Genomic DNA, 8,147 nt, shown 5'->3' with positions numbered 1-8,147 from the left:
TCACCTGTTATCGGGAAAAAAATGTGAAAAAATTCGAGACAGTTAATTAAAGGATAAAAGCCGTTGAGCATACGATCACACCTGAAAATGCACGCCCCGACAACACGATCCCATTGCGCAAGAGTTTACCTGTTGTCCAAAACCCACTTACACCCTGTGGCACCACACAGGCGGACGCAAACGTGTCAAAACGTCTCCCGCCGAGTGCACCCTCAAGGCGTCACGTTGGGCGTACGCGCGAGGCCACGCCTATGAACTGCAGTGCTAGTACTATTCCCGTCAGTAATGATGATTAGCACACTACGACCGTCAAGTCGAACAGGCACATTTTTCTAAACAATGCAGTACCCCAATATATTGATAGATTTAGCGTTTGACTTCAAACGTTATCCTTATATGGATACGGTGTCTGTTCTTTCGAACATGTCCGAAAGTACAGACATTATTGAAAACCTTCAGCCGTCTAGAACTAAATTAGAATTATATTAATACCTTCGGCTGCTGACGGGCGTTGATATACATCAACGGGGACAGGCGAAAATGTGTGCCCCGACCGGGACTCGAACTCGGAATCTCCCTCCTACATGGCAGACGCTCTATCTAGCTTAGCCAACGAGGGCACAGAGGATAGCGCGACTGCAGGGACTACCTCGCGCACGCCTGCCGCGACACCCACATTCTCACCTTGAATGTCCACACACTACCTTCGTAGGGTCCTGCCCCAACACGCTGATTACTCATGGAAGACATTCTTACCAAGTCCCGTAAGAATTCGGGGAATATGTGTGCATCCGCACGGAAGAAGAAGGTCATGACTGGTGTTGCCAGAACTATATACTTATATGGGTATGGTGTCTGTCCTTTCGGACATGTCAGAAGGAACCGACACCATTGATGACCTGCAGCCGTCTACAACGAAATTAGAATTATATTAATACCTTCAGCTGCTGACGGGCGTTAATATACATCAACGGGGACAGGTGAAAATGTGTGCCCGGACTGGAAAATGTGTGCCAACGAGCGCACAAAGGATATCGTGACTGCAGGCACTATCTCGCGTATACCTCCCGCGAAACCCACATTCCCACATAAAACATTCATATTGATATGCGTTTGACCTATGGAAGCGCGATCAAGTGGGCCAACCATAGTGCCATCTGGTTTCCTAGACGAGTTTCGTTATTTGTCGTTTTTTCGTTTGATGCTTGTGAGATATTTGGCCCGGTCACTATCAGTGGACAACCCGAGGGTCTATACAAGAGCGATATTCTTGAGGATAATATTATGGTAATGGAAGAGGATGCAGATGAAGATAAAATGGGAGATACAATACTGCGTAAAGAGTTCGACAGAGCACTGAAAGACTTAAGTCTAAACAAGGCCCCGGGAGTAGACAACATTCCATTAGAACTACTGACAGCCTTGGGAGAGCCAGACCTGACAAAACTGTACCATCTCGTGAGCAAGATGTATGAGACACGCGAAATTCCCTCAGACTTCATACAGAATATAATAATTCCAATCCCAAAGAAGGCAGGTGTTGACAGATGTGAAAATTACCGAACTACGTTTCTACGTTTCTAGGACTTGTAGACTTAGAGAAAGCTTTTGACAATGTTGACTGGAATACTCTCTTTCAAATTCTGAAGGTGTCAGAGGTAAAATACAGGGACCGAAAGGCGATTTACAATTTGTACAGAAAGCAGATGGCAGTTATAAGAGTCGAGGGACATGAAAGGGAATCAGTAGTTGGGAAGGGAGCGAAACAGGGTTGTAGCCTCTCCCAGATGCTATTCAATCTGTATATTGAGCAAGCAGTAAAGGAAACAAAAGAAGATTTCGGAGTAGGTATTAAAATCCATGGAGAAGAAATAAGAACTTTGAGATTCGCCGATGACATTGTAATTCTGTCAGTGACAGCAAAGGGCTTGGAAGAGCAGTTGAACGGAATGTACAGTATCTTGAAAGAAGGGTATAAGATGAACATCAACAAAAGCAAAACGAGGATAATGGAATGTAGTCGAATTAAGTCGAGTGATGCTGAGGGAATTAGATTAGGAAATGAGACACTTGGAGTAGTAAAGGAGGTTTGCTATTTGGGGAGCTAAATAACTGATGGTGGTCGAAGTAGAGACGATATAAAATGTAGACTGGCAATGACAAGGAAAGCGTTTCTGAAGAAGAGAAATTTGTTAACATCGAGTATTGATTTAAGTTTCAGGAAGTCGTTTCTGGAAGTATTTTATGGAGTGTAGCCATGTATGGAAGTGAAACATGGACGATAAATAGTTTAGACAAAAAGAGAATAGAAGCTTGCGAAATGTGGTGCTACAGAAGAATGCTGAAGATTAGATGGGTAGATCACATAACTAATGAGGAGGTATTGAATAGAAGTGGGGAGAAGAGGAGTTTGTGGCACAACTTGATTAGAAGAAGGGATCGGTTGGTAGGACATGTTATAAGGCATCAAGGGATCACCAGTTTAGTACTGGAGGGCAGGGTGGAGGGTAAAAATCGTAGAGGGAGACCAAGAGATGAATACACTAAGCAGATTCAGAATGATGTAGGCTGCAGTAGATACCAGGAGATGAAGAATCTTGCACAGAATAGAGTAGCATGGAGATCTGCATCAAACCAGTCTCAGGATTGAAGACCACAACAACATTAACAACACATTTATCAAATGGTTCAAATGGCTCTGAGCACTATGGGACTCAACTGCTGTGGTCATCAGTCCCCTAGAACTTAGAACTACTTAAACCTAACTAACGTAAGGACATCACACACATCCATGCCCGAGGCAGGATTCGAACCTGCGACTGTAGCAGTAGCACGGTTCCCGACTGCGCGGCTAGAACCGCGAGACTACCGCGGCCGGCAACACATATATCATCATGTAATAAACATAGTTTATTGTGTTGTATTGGTCAGATTTCATTTGTGACAGATTGTGGACGGAACTGCCTACGATGTATTTTATGCCTAGCAAACCACACGCCACCAGAGCTGCACCCAGCAGAGACCCAGACAGGCAAGCATGCAGGACAATACTGCCTGGACGGCTGTTCTTTTCACCAGGAGTTCAGCCAACGCGGACGGCCACACCGTGCCTCAGAACCGCCGCAAGCACCTCCCCCCCCCCCCCCCCCCCATCGCTTGGTGTGCCCTACAGGTTTGCCATAGGCCAGTGGCCCACTTCTTGACAGCGCCCTGGGGAACCCCTTCCTTGTATCACAGGCCACTATGGGCAGTCTACACTCAGGCCAAGGACCTCCCAGACTCGCTAACAGGCAGCATACACAACTGTGCATAGCACCGCCTACACCATTCGCCCAACCGCCACAGATGTCTTGCAGATGCGCCGTTCTTACGTCGTCGGTAAGGCGTACACGCTACAGTGTGCACGCCAGGTCAGAGGCAACGCCACTGGCACTCGTTGCCACGACTCTCCAAATCACGGTAAGTAGACTCTTGTGTGGGCCCACGGCCCCACACTATGACAGCGACCAACGCGACAACAAAGGTGTCCACTACACATCTTCATACCATTCCCTCCCTCCAGCCATGCAGTGCATCTGCCCTGTCAAGAGTACGATGCACCACACACCGCTTAACGTGTGTGACACTGCAGATGAGTGTTGAGGCTTTTCGTGTACAGTCTTTGTGCTACGTGAATTGTTAGGAAACACTCATGTTCATCACAGTCCTACATCAGGGGCTGTAGGTGATCTTTAAGGAGGTACAAGTGTCTCTCTGTACTGTAACATCTTTCTAATTACTCATTGTCTGATTGTTATTATTGTTGAGTCACTGAAGCCTGACTTACATGTCATCGGTTTCGTTGTACCCATGTCTTAACTTCACAACCAAATACATAATTTAATGATTAGACTTTACACACGTTTGCTTGATTGCTCACATCTTGCTTATCTTAATTTGTACCTATATCTGTATCACAGCTTTGGAGTGTGCACCCAACCTTCTTAAGCACAGTCAATTCCATGTACGGATTTTTAAATATTTACTTATATTTTGTGTTCCTTGGCATTATTCTGTGTCTGTTTCATTAATCTTAGCGCTTATCAGTTCTCTCAAATATTAATTGTTAATACTTCCGCGTTAAAACTACAGTCTTGGATGATGTTACACTCTTTGTTGTGTGACCACTAAGTTCTTTCCAGAATTCTCTGATGTCAAATACAGTATTTCATGACAAATTAATAAATATAACTTATTTATCATTAAGGGGGGTAGGACGTCCAACGGGCCGACTTGGAGCAGGAGAGGCACCAGAGGACATTTTAATTACCACTGTCTACACTTTTACAAGTAAATTCATAAAACTTTGTCAGCATGACCAGGAAGGATTTAGGATTCACACTCGTAGCAGCGGAAGTTCAAAACCATAACAAAATAATATTTTTACATGTGAAATTTCATCATTTTTTCACGTACTACTGGCTGCATTTGTTGCTATAGATACACTTTCTTTCATAAGTAAGAGAGACTGTTCGATGAATTTTGCACAGCATACAAACCACACTTACAGGTGTCTGAAACTCTAGAATGCATTTAATTTATGAAAAAATGAATGAGCTGTTACGTTTTAAGCTTAATGTTTAGAAAAAAATCAATTTTTTTACTTAATTATCTCAACTTTTACCACAGATTTTAATAGATTAGAAAAATTCTAGAGCTTCATACACCTGTAAGTATGGTTTGTATGCTATGCAAAATTCATCAAAGAATCTCTCTTACGTGTGAAGAAAAATGTACCTATAGCAACAAATGCAGACCACAGTTAGTGAAAAAAAGTTGAAATTTCATATCTAAAAAAAATTATTTTGTTACGTTTTTGCACTTCCATTGCAATGAGTTTGAATCCCCAATCCTTCCTAGTCATGCTGACAAAGTTTTATGAATTTATTTGTAAAAGTATAGACAGTAGAAAATAAAATGTCCTGTGGTGCCTCTCCTGCTCCAAGTCGGCCCGTTTGACGTCCTACCCCCATTAACGTCAATATGTTTATATGTCTTGCCAGACAATGTGCTGCCTCACGTTACCCGGAATGGTGAGAGGGACAAGCCCTAGGATCGCCCTTTATAAATATCCAGATGTCATCATTGGCCATCAATATATTTATTTTAGTACATTGTCTGCTTGTGTTTCATCTAAAGTTGCACATACATACACTCCTGGAAATGGAAAAAAGAACAAATTGACACCGGTGTGTCAGACACACCATACTTGCTCCGGACACTTAGAGGGCTGTACAAGCAATGATCACACGCACGGCACAGCGGACACACCAGGAACCGCGGTGTTGGCCGTCGAATGGCGCTAGCTGCGCAGCATTTGTGCACCGCCGCCGTCAGTGTCAGCCAGTTTGCCGTGGCATACGGAGCTCCATCGCAATCTTTAACACTGGTAGCATGCCGCGACAGCGTGGACGTGAACCGTATGTGCAGTTGACGGACTTTAAGCAAGGCCGTATAGTGGGCATGCGGGAGGCCGGGTGGACGTACCGCCGAATTGCTCAACACGTGGGGCGTGAGGTCTCCACAGTACATCGATGTTGTCGCCAGTGGTCGGCGGAAGGTGCACGTGCCCGTCGACCTGGGACCGGACCGCAGCGACGCACGGATGCACGCCAAGACCGTAGGATCCTACGCAGTGCCGTAGGGGACCGCACCGCCACTTCCCAGCAAATTAGGGACACTGTTGCTCCTGGGGTATCGGCGAGGACCATTCGCAACCGTCTCCATGAAGCTGGGCTACGGTCCCGCACACCGTTAGGCCGTCTTCCGCTCACGCCCCAAAATCGTGCAGCCCGCCTCCAGTGGCGTCGCGACAGGCGTGAATGGAGGGACGAATGGAGACATGTCGTCTTCAGCGATGAGAGTCGCTTCTGCCTTGGTGCCAATGATGGTCGTATGCGTGATTGGCGCCGTGCAGGTGAGCGCCACAATCAGGACTGCATACGACCGAGGCACACAGGGCCAACACCCGGCATCATGGTGTGGGGAGCGATCTCCTACACTGGCCGTACACCTCTGGTGATCGTCGAGGGGACTCTGAATAGTGCACGGTACATCCAAACCGTCATCGAACCCATCGTTCTACCATTCCTAGGCCTGTGTCTATGTGCCTGTGGTTCTGTCAGTGTGATCATGTGATATATCTGACCCCAGGAATGTGTCAATAAAGTTTCCCCTTCCTGGGACAATGAATTCAAGGTGTTCTTATTTCAATTTCCAGGAGTGTAATTCTTTGGCTAATGGCCCCATGGTAGCAAAGGAAACTCGGAGGTCGCTTCCCATGTAAATCTATGGAAAGATAATAATGTTTATTCGTACTCTTATGGCATTTTCCCCCACACAACGTTTTTCCACTGTTTAATCGTCCAATGTTTACGCTCCTTCCACCAAGTGAGGCGTCGTTTGGCATCTACCGGCATGATGTGTTGCTTATGAGCAGCCACTCGACCGTGAAATCCAAGTTTTCTCACCTCATGCCTGACTGTCATAGTGCTTGCACTGGATCCTGATGCAGTTTGGAATTCCTGTGTGACGGTCTGAATAGATGGTTGCCTATTACGCATTACGACCCTCTTCAACTGTCGTCTGTCTCTGTCAGTCAACAGACGAGGTCGGCCTGTACACTTTTGTGCGGTACGTGTCCCTTCACATTTCCACTTCACTATCATATCGGAAACCGTGGACCTAGGGGTGTTTAGGAGTGTGGAAATCTCGCGTACAGACGTATGACACAAGTGACACCTAAATATTCTGACCATGTTAGAAGTCCGTGAGTTCCGCGGAGCGCCCCATTCTGCCCTCTCACGTACTCTAATAAGTACTGAGGTCGGTGATATGGAGTACCTGGCAGCAGGTAGCAGCACAGTACACATAATATGGAAAAGGCATGTTTTTGGGGATGTCAGGATACTTTTGATCGAGTAGTGTATGTTCCCGGTAACCCTGCAGAACCACCAGAAACAGCTGAATGTCAACAAACAAGTTTCGGTTGTTTGAAGGAGAGATGGAACAGCGCTTACAAATGTGGAGAATACGTCATCCGTATGTTAGTACCCGAGCAAGTCTGAGTGTAAGAGTAGATGTGTTGGTGTGCCTGGTACTTCGACAGCAAGACAGCGTTAACCTGATCGTAAAGTAAAATGGCTTTACAGATTAGTTTCGAAAGAACGATTAAAAACGGCACTTTTGTAAAGTGAACAGCTCCTTCTCCAAAAGAATATCATCGCTTCGAAATCTTCTCCAGTAATAACACAAGAAAACATGGAAATTGGAGGACTATTTTGCAGAATTTTCGAAATGCTACCGGCGAAGGAATTCGCGGTACAAACTGAGTAAGTCGCTTCATCTTCGTCAGACAATCAGGTGACTGAAGAAAAGTAGTCGAAAATGGACGTTTTGCAGTTCACAAGATTAGGAGTGTAAGTCTAGCAAGATAGCATTCATGACAGGGAACTTCACGCCTCAAAAACATGAATGGTTTGGTAATATGGGAAGAACACAGAAAACAAGGTGGAAATAGGGATGAACAACTTAAAACAATTGTCTCGTGGACTTATGATCGTTCCATAGAAGAGAATGTAATCAGCATGTGACGACGAGAAATCTGCAACAATTGGTTCTTGCTGCTGCAAGCCAATCTCTAGATTCAAATTTTCAAGATTCTGACTTGTGGGCGTGCTCTTCAAACGAATACATAAGATTCGTTAGAGAAAAATCACCTGATTTGTTTCCGGGAGGGAAAGCGCTTCTCTGCAGCAAATCCTTGATGCAGCAGCAAATTTCCTAATGCAGACTCGACCCCCTCAGACAAACATAAGACAAGGAATTTCCTACTAACACTGATCAAACAGGTATTGCACATAAAACTACCTGATTCATTTGCATCAAGTGTAATACAATTTTTATAGACTATACGATGCTAATTTGTGAAAGTTGGTTCTAGGGTACATTCACTTTCAAATTCGCTTTTCTCGAAGTAGGTTGAGAGTTGAGCCTACCTCTTTAATTAAGTTTTAGTCCTAGCCATGCTCTACACACCCTGTCAACATGAATCAGATCGATGATTTTTAACTATTGTATATTTAACTATATGAAATAAAGTCGTCATA

This window comes from Schistocerca gregaria, chromosome 7 (assembly GCF_023897955.1).
Source record: "Schistocerca gregaria isolate iqSchGreg1 chromosome 7, iqSchGreg1.2, whole genome shotgun sequence".
In the NCBI taxonomy this organism is placed as follows: Eukaryota; Metazoa; Arthropoda; class Insecta; order Orthoptera; family Acrididae; genus Schistocerca; species Schistocerca gregaria.
Note: the sequence above shows the minus strand (reverse complement) of the source record.